Below are 12,999 nucleotides of genomic sequence, written 5' to 3'. Positions count from 1 at the left end.
TGGACCCTGATGTACCGCCTGTAGTCAGACCAGCACACCACATCCCGGTTACGGTGCAGGAAAGAGTCACAGCTGAACTTGATCGTATGCAGAACATTGGTGTCATAACTCCGGTCAGTGAGCCCACAGACTGGGTTTCATCAATGGTAGCAGCACATAAAAAAGACAAACAAGACATCAGACTTTGCATCAACCCCAAAGACCTTAACACAGCACTAAAAAGGCCTCACCGCCCTATGCAGAGTGTTGAAGAGGTTGCCGCATAAATGTCAGGCGCAACAGTGTTTTCTGTGCTAGACGCAAAGAATTCTTTCTGGCAGATACGTCTTGACAAGAAATCCTCAATGATGACAACATTTAGCACTCCTTTTGGATGCTACAGATTTCTTCGCATGCCCTTTAGTATCAGCTCAGCAAGTGAGGTGTTTCAGCGTACAATGGATCAGCTGTTTACAGGTTATCCATGTGCAGTCACTGTTGATGACATCATTGTCGGTGGACGTAGTGTAGCTGAACACGACGCCAACTTGAAAATAGTGCTTGAACGAGCAAGAGAGGTCAACCTCAGGTTAAATCCACACAAATGCAAATTTCGCTTGGACCAGGTCGGCTATGTAGGCCACATCTTCACAAGCCAAGGCCTGAAAGCGGACCCATCCAAAACTGCAGCAATCACTGACATGCCTGTCCCCACTGATGTTACTTCACTACAACACTTCCTTGGCATGGTCAATTATCTTGGCAAGTACGTTCCAAACTTCAGTGACATTGCAGCATCACTGAGGAAACTGACTCACAAAGAGACTGCATGGTGCTGGTTTCAGCAGCATCAGGAGGCATTTGACCGCCTCAAATCTTGCCTGTCTAGCCCACCTGTGCTAGCTTACTATGATGTCAGAGAACCGATCACACTCACCTGTGATGCATCATGCTATGGACTTGGAGCTGCTTGCATGCAAAATGGCAGAGCTGTTGCTTTTGCATCGCGCATCCTCACAGAAACTGAAACACGATACGCGCAAATAGAGAAGGAACTTTTGGCTGTTGTGTTTGCGTGCATAAAATTCAAACAATATGTGTATGGAAAGCCCATAATCATGGAAACAGACCACCAATCTCTGGTGACTATTCTCAAGAAGCCCATTCATGCAGCGCCTGCCCACCTTCAGAGAATGCTACTTCAGCTGCAGAGCTACGACATCAGCTTGGTGTACAAAAAAGGTAAACACATGTATTTAGCTGACACTCTTTCAAGAGCTCCAAACACACAAGACACCCAGAGCCCAGCTGAAAGGGATGCTTTTCAAGTCATGTCTGTGAGTTATATCTCCACAGCCCATCTGGAGGAACGCAAAAAGCACACAGCAGAAGATGAGACACTGCAAATCCTCAGTGCAGTTATCCAGCAAGGATGGCCCACCAGACAAACCCAGCTGCAGCCTGCTATCGGATCCTTCTTTCCTTACAGAGATGAACTAACAGTGGAGGATGGAACTGTGATGAAAGGTCATAAGGCAGACATCCCCACATCTCTGCGTAAGGAATACATAAACATTGTACACACCAGGTATAGAGGCGACCAAACGCAGAGCAAGAGGCATATTTTTCTGGCCTTCACTATCAAACGACATCACAGAAGAATTGCTGTCGTGTGTCGTGTGCAACAGCCTCATCAACAAAAAGAGCCTCTACACCCTCACACAGTTCCAGATATCCCATGGTCCACAGTGGCTACAGACATTTTTGAATGGCATGGCCAACACTATCAAGTGCTTGTGGATTAATAGTCTGGTATGGTTTGAAATCGACCTCCTTCCTGACCTCACAGCGACATCTGTGATCACGAAACTGAAAGGACATTTCTCAGTTCATGGAACACCACACACACTCATTTCTGACAATGCTAGACAATACACCTGTCCACAATTTAAAGGCTTTACCAAACAGTGGGATTTTGTCCACACCACCAGCAGCCCTGATTTTCCTCAGTCAAATGGCCTAGCTGAAAGAGCAGTACGCAGTGCTAAGCAGCTGATGGAAAAATCTCACAGAGACAAAACTGACATTTTTCTTAACCTACTGAACTTGAGAAACATTCCCCGTGACCCAACACTAGGCTCATCTGCAGAACGCCTAATGTCACGACAGACACGTGCAGCCATCCCTGTATGTACTAAACTACTGGAACCAACTCCAAGGGACACCCAGCAAGTCCATGCCCAACTCCTCAATAAAAAGGCTACTTTAAAGCGCTACTATGACAAGTTGAGCCGCCCACTGGAGCCTCTGGCAGAAGGACAAGTGGTCTGAATGCAAACCCCAACAGGATATGACAAGCTAGGAACTGTCAAAGAGATAGGTAAAGAGCCACGCTCCTACATCATCCAGTTCAACGGGAAGACATATAGGAGAAACCGCCGTCACATTCTTCCTGTTGCACAGCCGCCACCATCACAGCCCCAAACAGAAGAACCTGACTCCCAGGACACTGACTCTTCTACAATGGACTGTATTCCCCCCACACTGCATCCATCTGAGCCGAACCCCATACAACCACATAGTATGTCCCCTTTACAGCCTAAACCTATCACACATGTCCCCACTGAGAACAAAAATGCTCAGTACACAACACGTTCAGGTCGCATCTGTAAACCCAACCCAAAGTACTTGTAATGAAGAAGAAATAATGTTTTCTGTACAATGTGGTTTATGTGGTTATCAGTAATTTTGAAAAGTTGTGTGTACTGAACAATTGTGCTACATTTCATCCATGCACTTGGTAATGCACTATGTTTATTAGTGATACGAGGACTTACCTGTTAAAGTGATATGTTTATCCACTTTAAACTGTTTTCTATTACAGACTTCAGCTTACTTGTTTACTTGAAAAGTCTGTGTCGTAAATATACACCTGAAGTTTTCTTTTTGCTGTTTAGTATATAGGGTGTGAGCTAAAGGGAAAGGATGTAGATCATTTGACTAAATGACTTAAGTTTGTTCGCAATGAGCCACCGTACTTATGTCTCTGACGTCTGTTGCAGCTCAGCCAATCACATATACACACTATGCTGTGCGTGGTTTGTTGTTGTCATGTGGCCAGGATGTCGTCTCTGCAAGCTATCTTTTAGCTAAGTGTTTAGTTAATAAAGTGGAACGTTTTGCAACATTGTGTGATCCTTGACTCACACAAAGGAACAAGTTTCAACAGCATCCATTCAAGTTACATGGTTCATTAAAAGAATCAAATTACAGCATTTACATTTCTGTTAAAACACTTTGTCAACAGGAGCCAGTTGAAGGCTGCAGTGATTTTAGTGACACTACAATGTATAAGAGTGAAGTTATTGAATATTTGTCTCTCTTTACTGTTGCAGCGGTTTTGCAAATTGCAGACGGACCCTGTTCACTCCATAGACACCAATGTTATTCCTGTAGCTTGAAAGACAGCGACTTTTGATAAAACTGGGCTTGTAGCACATTGTCTGCCTTGCAACAATGGGAAAGAGGCACCGTTTATGTTTTGACAACCTATATCTAATGAGTTATTGATGCTGGAAGTCCGAATCTGTGAATATCTTTCCAACTTTACTGAACTTGGGGCCACTACCACCTAAGGAGTGATATATTTAATTTTGAAAAAAGCATTTAGCCATACTTAAAGCTTTAAGTGCTTTATTAACACCGAACTAAAAATTTTGTATTGTTTTATTATCACAGGTTCTGTCTGAAAAGAGGTGGCATCATTTTAAACAGTGAAATCAAACTAACAAAATGTAATGACCAACCAGTGAGCAATACTGGATTCTGCAAAAACATAAATAACTTTTTTAAAAATCTAAATCTTATCTTAACACAGTTAATGTATTAACTTATTTTCGTGTGTATGCATGTATTTATTGATTTATTTAGTACTGTTAACATATCAGAGTTCTGAGTGAATTTTTCTTAAGATAGGCAAAGGCCATTTATTGATTACATATAGGCTCTTAAATGTTTATTAAAAACTAAAAAGCATTTTTAAAAAAACAACTTAGGCATTTATTGAGTCACTAAAATACTGTAGAGTACAGACCACATCAGCATGATTATAAGCATCCTCTGGTAAATTAACAACCAGATACTGATGTCTCTCACCATATGGACTTCAGGAGATGACTGGGGGATGATAAACTGTGACCTACTGGTTGGGTTCTCTCTGTTCTCATGTTTCTTACATGTTTGTCCCTGACAGCCGGGTCCTAATGTTTTTTGAGCAACACACCATACTATGATGTTTTTACAATGATGGTTCTACTATGGAACCAGTTTGACATGTTCAGGTGTTCTTTGTGTGAAAACTCAGAGATTCCAGGTATCAGAAGGTGGTTTTCAACTTTCTTTATTAACTTTCTGCTTCAACTTTAAACTAAATTTCCTTCACTAACCCAGCCCTCTGGACTTCCAGTAAGCTGTGTTCCTATTGGCTGTCCAGGTGGCTGCTTGGTGTTATCAGGAACACCTGAGCAGCTTGGTGTTATCAGGAACACCTGAGCAGCTCAGTGTCTTCCTGCTTTATTTAGCTCCAGTCAAACATTTCCTCTGCTTCTCTTCACCAGTGAACCGGGTTTGGCTCTGTTGCTTTAATTTGTTCTTTAGGCGTTGGCTTGCAGCTTCCAGCAGTAAAATAGACTTTAATGTGTTTCTTGGTGTGTTTTAGGGCTTTGTACTGGATAGTTGTCTTGGTAAATGTGGTTCTTTAGCCACAGTTAGCACATGGTGCTAGTGTGTGCAGTGATTAGTGGATTTGGTACAGCTGAGTTGTGTCTTTGTCTTGGCTGTAGTGAGTCTTTAGAGGTTTTTGGTCAGACACATTCTGTATTCTTGTTTGAGAACCAACGTTGGTTGTCCAGAAGGTAAGAGTTCCTGTCCTGATTCTCTGTTCTCAGAGGTTCTCTGGTAGGCTGCAGGAGACTTTAGCGTTTGGGTTGTGCTAGTTTGGTTTTTGTACGGTTTCATTTGGACGACTATCTTGAGGCCCCTCCATGTGGTTTAGTGAGGTTTTCTGCAACAGTTCTACAAAGCAACCTGCAGCAGAAGAGACTTTGAGAGTTTTTAGGAAGTTCTGGAGACCAGACTTTAGAGCAGCAGAAACATTTGTCAGCAGTCTGAGCAGGAGAAGGTGAGCTTCAGAGTAGAAATGAGATGGAAACCTTCTTGACCCGTCTGGTGAGGTCCTGTACCAAGAGTTTGAGCAGGTTGTGAAGAGTCTGTAGTTCTTTGGTCTGAAAGCACAGGAAGAGTCGACTCATTAAAGGAGAAAACAGGAGATATTGTTGGTTCTTCTGTTGCTCTGCAGTTTCCTTAGAGTGAATATCAAGTTTATATTTTAAATGATTTACCATGTGAGCCCAAGAAGACTTCAATAAACTCCCTCCATCCCCTGGACACAACACATTTTATTACCATGTTAAATGTTTTTGTTTTAAAGTGCTTTTTAGTTTTAATCATAGTTTTAGCATAGTTTTTTTTCTCTTTGCTTGTTTAGTTTTGTCATCTGTGTAAAAGGTGCTAAACAAATAAAGTTGAATTGATAAACTGAATAATTGACTAACTCATGATTTTGACAACAGAAGTATTTTCATTGTGATTTAAGGGTTTATTTCATTTTTAAGGGTGGGGTTAAAACCTTGACAGAAAAAGAAGATTAAATAAATAAACTACATAACAAAAAGTAATTAAATCAAAGGGAAAAAAAATTAATACAATAAAACTTTGAAAAAGTTTTATTATTAAAAAGTATTTTTTGAATGTTTAATTATCGAAAATATTTTATCTGTAATTTTTAATATTTGTATTTGAAAAATTTTGTTTGATTTCATAGTTATATGTATTGTATCTTGTTTAATTATCTAATTCAATATTTTGTCTGTTTAATATAGTTAAACATTAAATACAATTAAATTCTATTAAACAGACAAAATATTGAATTAGATAATTAAACAAGATACAATACATGTAACTATGAAATTAAACAAAATTTTTCAAATACAAATATTAAAAATTACAGATAAAATATTTTTGACAAACATTCAAAAAATACAATTAAACAAGAAGAATATTAAACATTTAAAAAAAATACAAAACATTTAATTAGATTATTAAACCTTTAAAAAATCTAAACATTTAATTAAAAATTTAATGTTTAATTAGAAAATTACATCTTAAAGACAATAAAACTTCAAATAGGAATTAAACAGAAAATACAATGAAGCATTTAAAAAGAAAATTAAACATTAAAAGGTGGTAAAACATTTAAAAAGAAAAACCTTCAAGATTTAATCGAAAAATTAAATATTGGGAAAGAAAAAAAAATTCAAACAAGCCAATAAAACATTTGAAAAAACAAACATTAAAAAGACAAAACATTTCGAAATCAAATCAGACATTAGAAAAGAATAAAAGGTGAGAAAAGAGCAAAACTAAACATTTAAGAAGAATCAAACTAAAGACAAAACATTTGAAAAGACACCAGTTAGACTTTAGAAGATCAAATTAAACAGAAGAGACAATAAAATGATCAAAAAGAGCAAAAACAGATAAAGATCTTAAAGTGTTTTCTAGTCTGAAATGAAAACATCAAGTTGTTTCTTCAAACGTTTCCTCTTTCTATGTTCTTGGATTGATCGTGGATAGATTTACCAAGAACTCATTTCAGAAAACTGATTTCCACATAAAGTCTACTAGTAGTTGAAGGCATTTATCAAACTAATGTTAACTTCTGATCTCCACAAACTGTACTGTTCAGTGTAGAGAATCAAAGTTTGTTGAGGATTTCTCAAAAACCCACAGGTGAAGGTCTGAGAAGAACTCAGATGGATGGTCTAAATGTGAAATCAAGAGTCCTCAGACTGTCTGAAGGTTCAAACTAATAGAGAACTACTCAAGAACTTTTAAGATTTCAGTCCTCAGACTGTGCAAAGGTTCAAACTAACAGATAACTACTCAGGAACTTGGAAGATATCAGTCCTTGGGCTGTCTGAAGGTTCAATCTAACAGAGAACTACTGTGGGACTTAGAAAATTTCAGCCCTCAGACTGTCTGAAAGCTCAGGTCCTGAGGACTCGGGAGGTGTGGAGGCTTTGGAAAGTCTTGGAACTGAGGGTTCCACCCTCCAGCACAAAGGCTGAAGCCCAACCTCCTGAGAAAAACGGTCGAGTGGAGACTCGAGTTAAAAAAAAACTCGAAAACGACAAAAAATAGATGATAAATGCGCAAAAAACCAAAGAATTAGTATCTGAGCGAATAGCTCAGGAGGATAAGAGACAGACTACCAACTGGAAGGTCGCAGGTTCAAGACCCACCACTGGCCTTTTTCTTTCTTTGTCTTTGTCAGAATTTTGAGAAAATTTAAGAAGTGTCTGGTCTTGAACCAGCGACCTGCAGCTCCATAGGCAAATCCTTAACTCACTGAGCTACAGATCAGATGAAAAGAAATAAATTCGTCGTCCCTTTGGCATCGTAGTTCCTCAAGTGACCACATGGGTGGAGCTGAGGTGGAGTCTGGGTGGGGTCAGGGCGGAGAGTAGGCGGGAAGGTGGGTGGCGGCCTCCCCCCTCTAGTCCCCCACCTCCCCCCACCACCCACCACACCTTCCCCCGCCTGACGAGTTCTTCGAGTCTCCACGAGTTCTTCGAGTCTCCACAGGTTTTCCCGAGTTTCTGGAGTTTCCACCAGGTCGGAGGCAGAACAAGTTGTCATGAAGAGATGTTGAGGTCGGCCAGGATGGACTGACTTTTTACAGTGACTAGAAGGAAGACCACTAGAAGAGCAGGTCTTTAACCACCATCCATAAAATCCATGGAGTCGCTCCAGAGAAATGAAAGAAGGTCAACTTTTATCAACCTGCATCCAGATGTTCAACTTGATATCTTTACTTTGACATTTTTAGCACCACAAACCTTTAGTATCACACTTTATTATCATTTATTAGGACTTTAATGGAATCCACCAGCAGATTTAGTTTTTGTTGAGAAACTTTTTTCTTGTCATCGTGGGACTGCAGTATTTAAAACTGTTTCTTCTATTTGACCTCATGTTTATTAGTTTTAGTGGAGAAAGTTATTTTAGTTGTCGATTAGTCTCTTAAAAACCAAATAATAAATTGGATTAGTCAAGAGGTTTAAATTTCTTACTTTGTCATATTTTAAATATGACAGAAAATGGAAAAATAAAGTGTCCTGAGACAATTTGACCTGTAATTGGTGTTATAGAAATAAAATTGAATTCAAATTGTATGTATCTTGTAATGTTGGAGTAATTCAGCCATATATGTTGGAAAACACATTTTCTTTGTCCATTAATCTGTTGATTGTTTTCTCCACTAATTCATTTCTTGTTTTGGTTTATAAAATGTCAAACCCAAATATATTCAGTTTACTGTCATAAAAACCAAAAAGATTTACATTCATGATGCAGGAATCAGGCAGTTTTTCACTTTTTATCTTAGTTTAGTCAGAAAGATAGTTGATAATGTGTGAATTGTTGCAGCTTGTGAGCCGTAAAAGGTTTTAATCTTTGGGGCCGAGTGTCAGAAAACATTTAGAAACAAACATCAACAAAGCACTTAACAAAGGGAAATCCAACTTTTGCATGACAATGTCTAATTAAAGGACATTTATTTCCAACGTAAATGTGTGATATTCATCCTCTGGAGCTTTCTCTTCACATCGTCTTCCACCTGGACTGGTTTGGTCGGGAGCATGTGCAACAAACATTTGAAAAACTGCACTTTAACATCAATGAATGACACTGAAGTTTAATCTCTACATAAATGAGACTGAGTCTGGATGTGCTGCTCTGTCATTAACTCCTAAGTTTAGGGAAAGTTCAAACAAAAGAGGACAGTTCAGATAAGACTTGAGAATGAGCTTATTTTGAACAAACATCTCAGACTTTCTAAGCTTCAGCACCTCTAGCAAGATATTTTAACAACAAGCAACTCAAGAGATCCAGAAGTTGGAGAGAGTTAGCTTTAGCTGAGCCAAAGAACATGTGGGACGCTAACCTAGCAAACATTTCAGACTTTTCTCTGTGAATTCTGAGAAATAATTTCCTATTTAATGACAGAGCTACACATCTTAACTCAGTCTCATTAAAACAGACTCTAATTCAGTGTCATCCATCCATATTAAAGTGCAGTTACCCAAAATGTTTGTTGCATGAGCTCCAACAAAACCTGTCCAGATAGAAGGCCACTTTGACAAACAGGAAGTGGAAGATTCCAAGCAGATTTATAGAAGGGGGAACCAGACTGTACTAAGTGTGGTCGAGTATAGAGGGGTGTTTTGTGGGTTTTTAAGGCTGATAATGATTATTAGTGAGACATTTGGAGTAGATATTCATTTGCAGTAAATGAAAGTATTTAAAATCTTGAGTTAAACTTAGAACACAAACTCTAACAGAAAACTTGATACGTTTTTGTTTTGTTTACAGATGTTAAGTTAAAGGAGTTTTATTCGTTACGTATAACCAATGAAATCACTCAAGTTAGGCTTTTTTGTTTTTTGCGCGCAGCGCAGATTTTCTGTGCGCGGATACCGTGTCAGCAGCTTAGAGGGAACAGTGGCTGTGACATGTCCAGCTTCAGTGTTTGGCATCATGAGATGTAATAAAAATTGCTGCCTCTGGGGGCGTTAGCAGAACTTTTCACTCTGTGTTCAGATTATTGTAATCCCACATCACGGACTGTAACCCACTGCTTGGCAACCTGGTGGTTTAGTAAATGCTGAGGTCTGGCTCACACTGTAAACATTCAATATAAGACAGTCATTGACACACACACACACGCACACGCGCACACGCACGCACACGCACACACAAATCCCCATCAAATATAGGTTACCTAAGAAGAGATGGAAAGCTCAAAGGAAACACTTCACTGAAGAGTTCCTCCAGAGACTGTGTGTTTTATGTGACTGTGTGTATCCATCATTGCATTCATCAGTGCCTTTTTTCTCATGGGTATTTTTCCCTACACATGTAAGCATGTAAACGTGCCTCTGTGTATGTGCGCGCGTTTGTTTCACAAAACTCCATTTTTATTAGTTATGGTGTCCTTATCCTGCATAAACAGATGAAAGGTTGGCATGCTAGACACAGAGCCAGTGGAGGATCAGGATTGCATGTGTGTGAATGTGCGTGTTTAAGAGAGCGAGAGAGGAAAATAAATAGTGAAAGAAGGAGCGAGTGAGTAGCAGAGAGACACACAAAGACAGAAATAGGGAAGGATAAAGGAAAAAAAAAATCAGAGTGCCCGGTTTGCTGGTTAATTTGTCGTGTTTGTGTGCATAAATGCTCTTCACACAATTCGTCCACACAAGTGAACCAAACTAAAAGGGTTAACGCTCCAGATATTTGAACCAACCAGTGTAAACGCTGCATCAGTTCATTTTCTGAGGTGGTTTTCATGGGGTTGAGTACCTCAGCATCATACTCTGGTACTGGCTGTGCCGTACATTGGAATATTTTTACAGAATGTAGCAGAAGTGAATACAATATTACTTAAATGGCAAATGATTCAATCTTGTATCACCTAACAGTAATCACATAACCTGTAAGATAAACAGTAGGGTGTTTCATCTTATGTAGAATTTAAAAGCAACAGTTCAGATTATTTTTGTTAAAAATACAGGCCCTGGAGAGATTCTCTGCCATTCTTCAGTTTATTTTTATCAGCTGCTCTTTGCTGGAGGGGTTGTGTTCTTTGCCTTTCTCTTTAAAATACCACAAAGGTGTTGTATTAGATTCAAGTCAGCCAACATACGTGGCCATACTTTCACCTTATTCTCTTTTGTGCTTTGGATAATTATTATGCTGGAATATCTGTCTTTTTGTCAAACATCTGCGGACCGGGAGTCATTTTGTCAGCCAGTATTTTGGTATATTCACAGACATTCATAGTGCATCTATAAATGTTATCTCCCCAACTCATGCAGCCTCATATCTCCCATCTCCATGCTTTACAGTCAGGACTATGCATCCACTGTGCTGCCAAAAATGCTGCACCTCATCTAAGCACAAAAAATATCTCGGTCTAATTAAAACAAAAAACGTGCTCCCAATCTTAATCAAGCTCAGTTTTGTGTTCCTCAGAAGAGTTTCATGTTGCAGTTTTGTGCAGAAAAGTGAGCAAGTCTGTTAAAGTTCACATAATGACCTGCCCTCCATAGCTGTCACAGAAACTCTGCTTTCACTGATAATTTGTGCCAAATCTGAAACACTTGCCCACCTGTTTTTTAGAGGTAGACTGTGCAAGTAGTGCACTGTTCGCAGCTTCATTTTACAAAGCGGGAACTGCGGCTCTGATCAGTAGTACTATAACTCGCTCGATGATTCCTCCTGATGACTTGCTCCTGATTACTGCTACATCTGTGTTTCAACTGGTTTTTTAGTTGGTCACAGATATTCCTGTACACTTTTGCCTGTGAAATCAGATTGTTCAGTTCCACTTGCAATTCTGTTCCGCGTGGAGCCATGATGTAGGCATGCTGATAGACACAGGCCAGAAGTCCTAAACTGAGAAAGTTCTTGTGTATACAGACCTTTACACAACTATGTTCATGCACTTAGGTTAACTGGAAAGTACAGGTGTGCTCAGTTCATTTTATGGGAGTACAGATTTTCTAAATTATATGTCAGTTATCACAGGTGTATTCTCTTTTATTGTACTTAATTTCTACCTTGAGGCCTATATTGGTATTTTCAACATTGCCTTCTTAAGTTTCTATTTTTGATGATTCATAAGAGGAAATACTCGACTTGTCAAGTTAGAAAAACGGGGTGTACTCACTTCTGTTGTATACGCTAGATTTTACTTTACCGTATCGCTAAAATTGTTGGATATATTCCTGCATTTCAGAATAAAATGTTATGGTGTCCTTGCATTTAATTCTGCACTCAATCTTTCACCATATACAGTAGGCCGTTTAAAAAAAGAAAAAAAGATTCAAATTACTTCAGATTACAAACAGTTGCTACATGGTAAATAAAATATTCAAATAAGCAACTGTAATATACAGTACAGTATAATCTATTCTCCACACTTTGTCTGAAATCACCCTATTGTTTTGCTTTAAATGTTTATTTTCTTTAATGTTTATTTATTTATGCTGCCTCACAGCCAACAGTATTTCCTCTTGTGAACCAACCGAGATGTGGATTAAGGTGCAGTTTCCTAAGGTGAGAAACTCAGACTGAATTAATAAAGCCAAATAACTGTGTATAAATTGTGTAAAGACACTTAGATGAGTTGCTAGCGCAGTTGAATCAAGAGCAATTAACTATGTAAAGCGAATAAAATTCAACATAATATGCATATCCTTTTTAAATTAATGACTTGATTTAATCATGTGTGTATGGAGGAATATGTGTGCTTCTCAGAGAAATATATGTTTGAAAATTAGGTTTAAAGTAGCTCAATTAAAGCAATAATGAACTGGAATTTTTAATTATACTTTACTTGCTTAATGCGGTATTTATGTAAATACTCATTTATTTAGCCACGTTCAATTACTTTTATGATCAAATGATTGCAATTTGCAAATAAACATGGAAAAGACTCTACAGGTGACATCGCACAGCTAAAAATCCCAGAGGAGGTTGAGAAAGAGGAATGTGGTTGACCATGTTTTCCCCCAAAGGGACTTTACCTGATCATCTGAGGCCTCCTACATGTTACAGTTCAAACTACAGCAGTCTGTCTGCATCCACTGGCTCTGCAGGAAACACACACACACACACACACACACACACACACACAGAGAGAGAGAGAGAGAGAGAGAGAGAGAGAGAGTTGTATTGTTACAGTGTGGTTTGTAGGGTCTATTTTGGGAGCCCCGCTGTCGGATTCAGCCTCAGGACTCTTTGTTAACAAGTAAACACAATCTCAGAACTCCCACCCTCGTCCACAGTCTGCTGTGTGAAAGGAACACGCACTCTTCCAGGTGAAATTCAACCATCTTG

At 38.8% G+C, this 12,999-nt stretch overlaps 1 long non-coding RNA gene across 1 annotated transcript; it reads right to left on the bottom strand.

The window, feature by feature from the left end:
* Positions 1 to 4,014: 4,014 nt before the first annotated feature.
* LOC129350142 (uncharacterized) lies at positions 4,015 to 12,786 on the bottom strand. Its single transcript, XR_008603424.1, has 2 exons — positions 12,687 to 12,786; positions 4,015 to 5,261 (listed from the first exon to the last, which is right to left on the bottom strand). It is a non-coding gene; the product is annotated as an uncharacterized LOC129350142 (long non-coding RNA).
* Positions 12,787 to 12,999: the final 213 nt, after the last annotated feature.

Source organism: Amphiprion ocellaris, chromosome 12 (assembly GCF_022539595.1).
Source record: "Amphiprion ocellaris isolate individual 3 ecotype Okinawa chromosome 12, ASM2253959v1, whole genome shotgun sequence".
Taxonomy (NCBI): domain Eukaryota; kingdom Metazoa; phylum Chordata; class Actinopteri; family Pomacentridae; genus Amphiprion; species Amphiprion ocellaris.
Note: the sequence above shows the minus strand (reverse complement) of the source record. Positions and strands in the feature narration are given on the sequence as shown.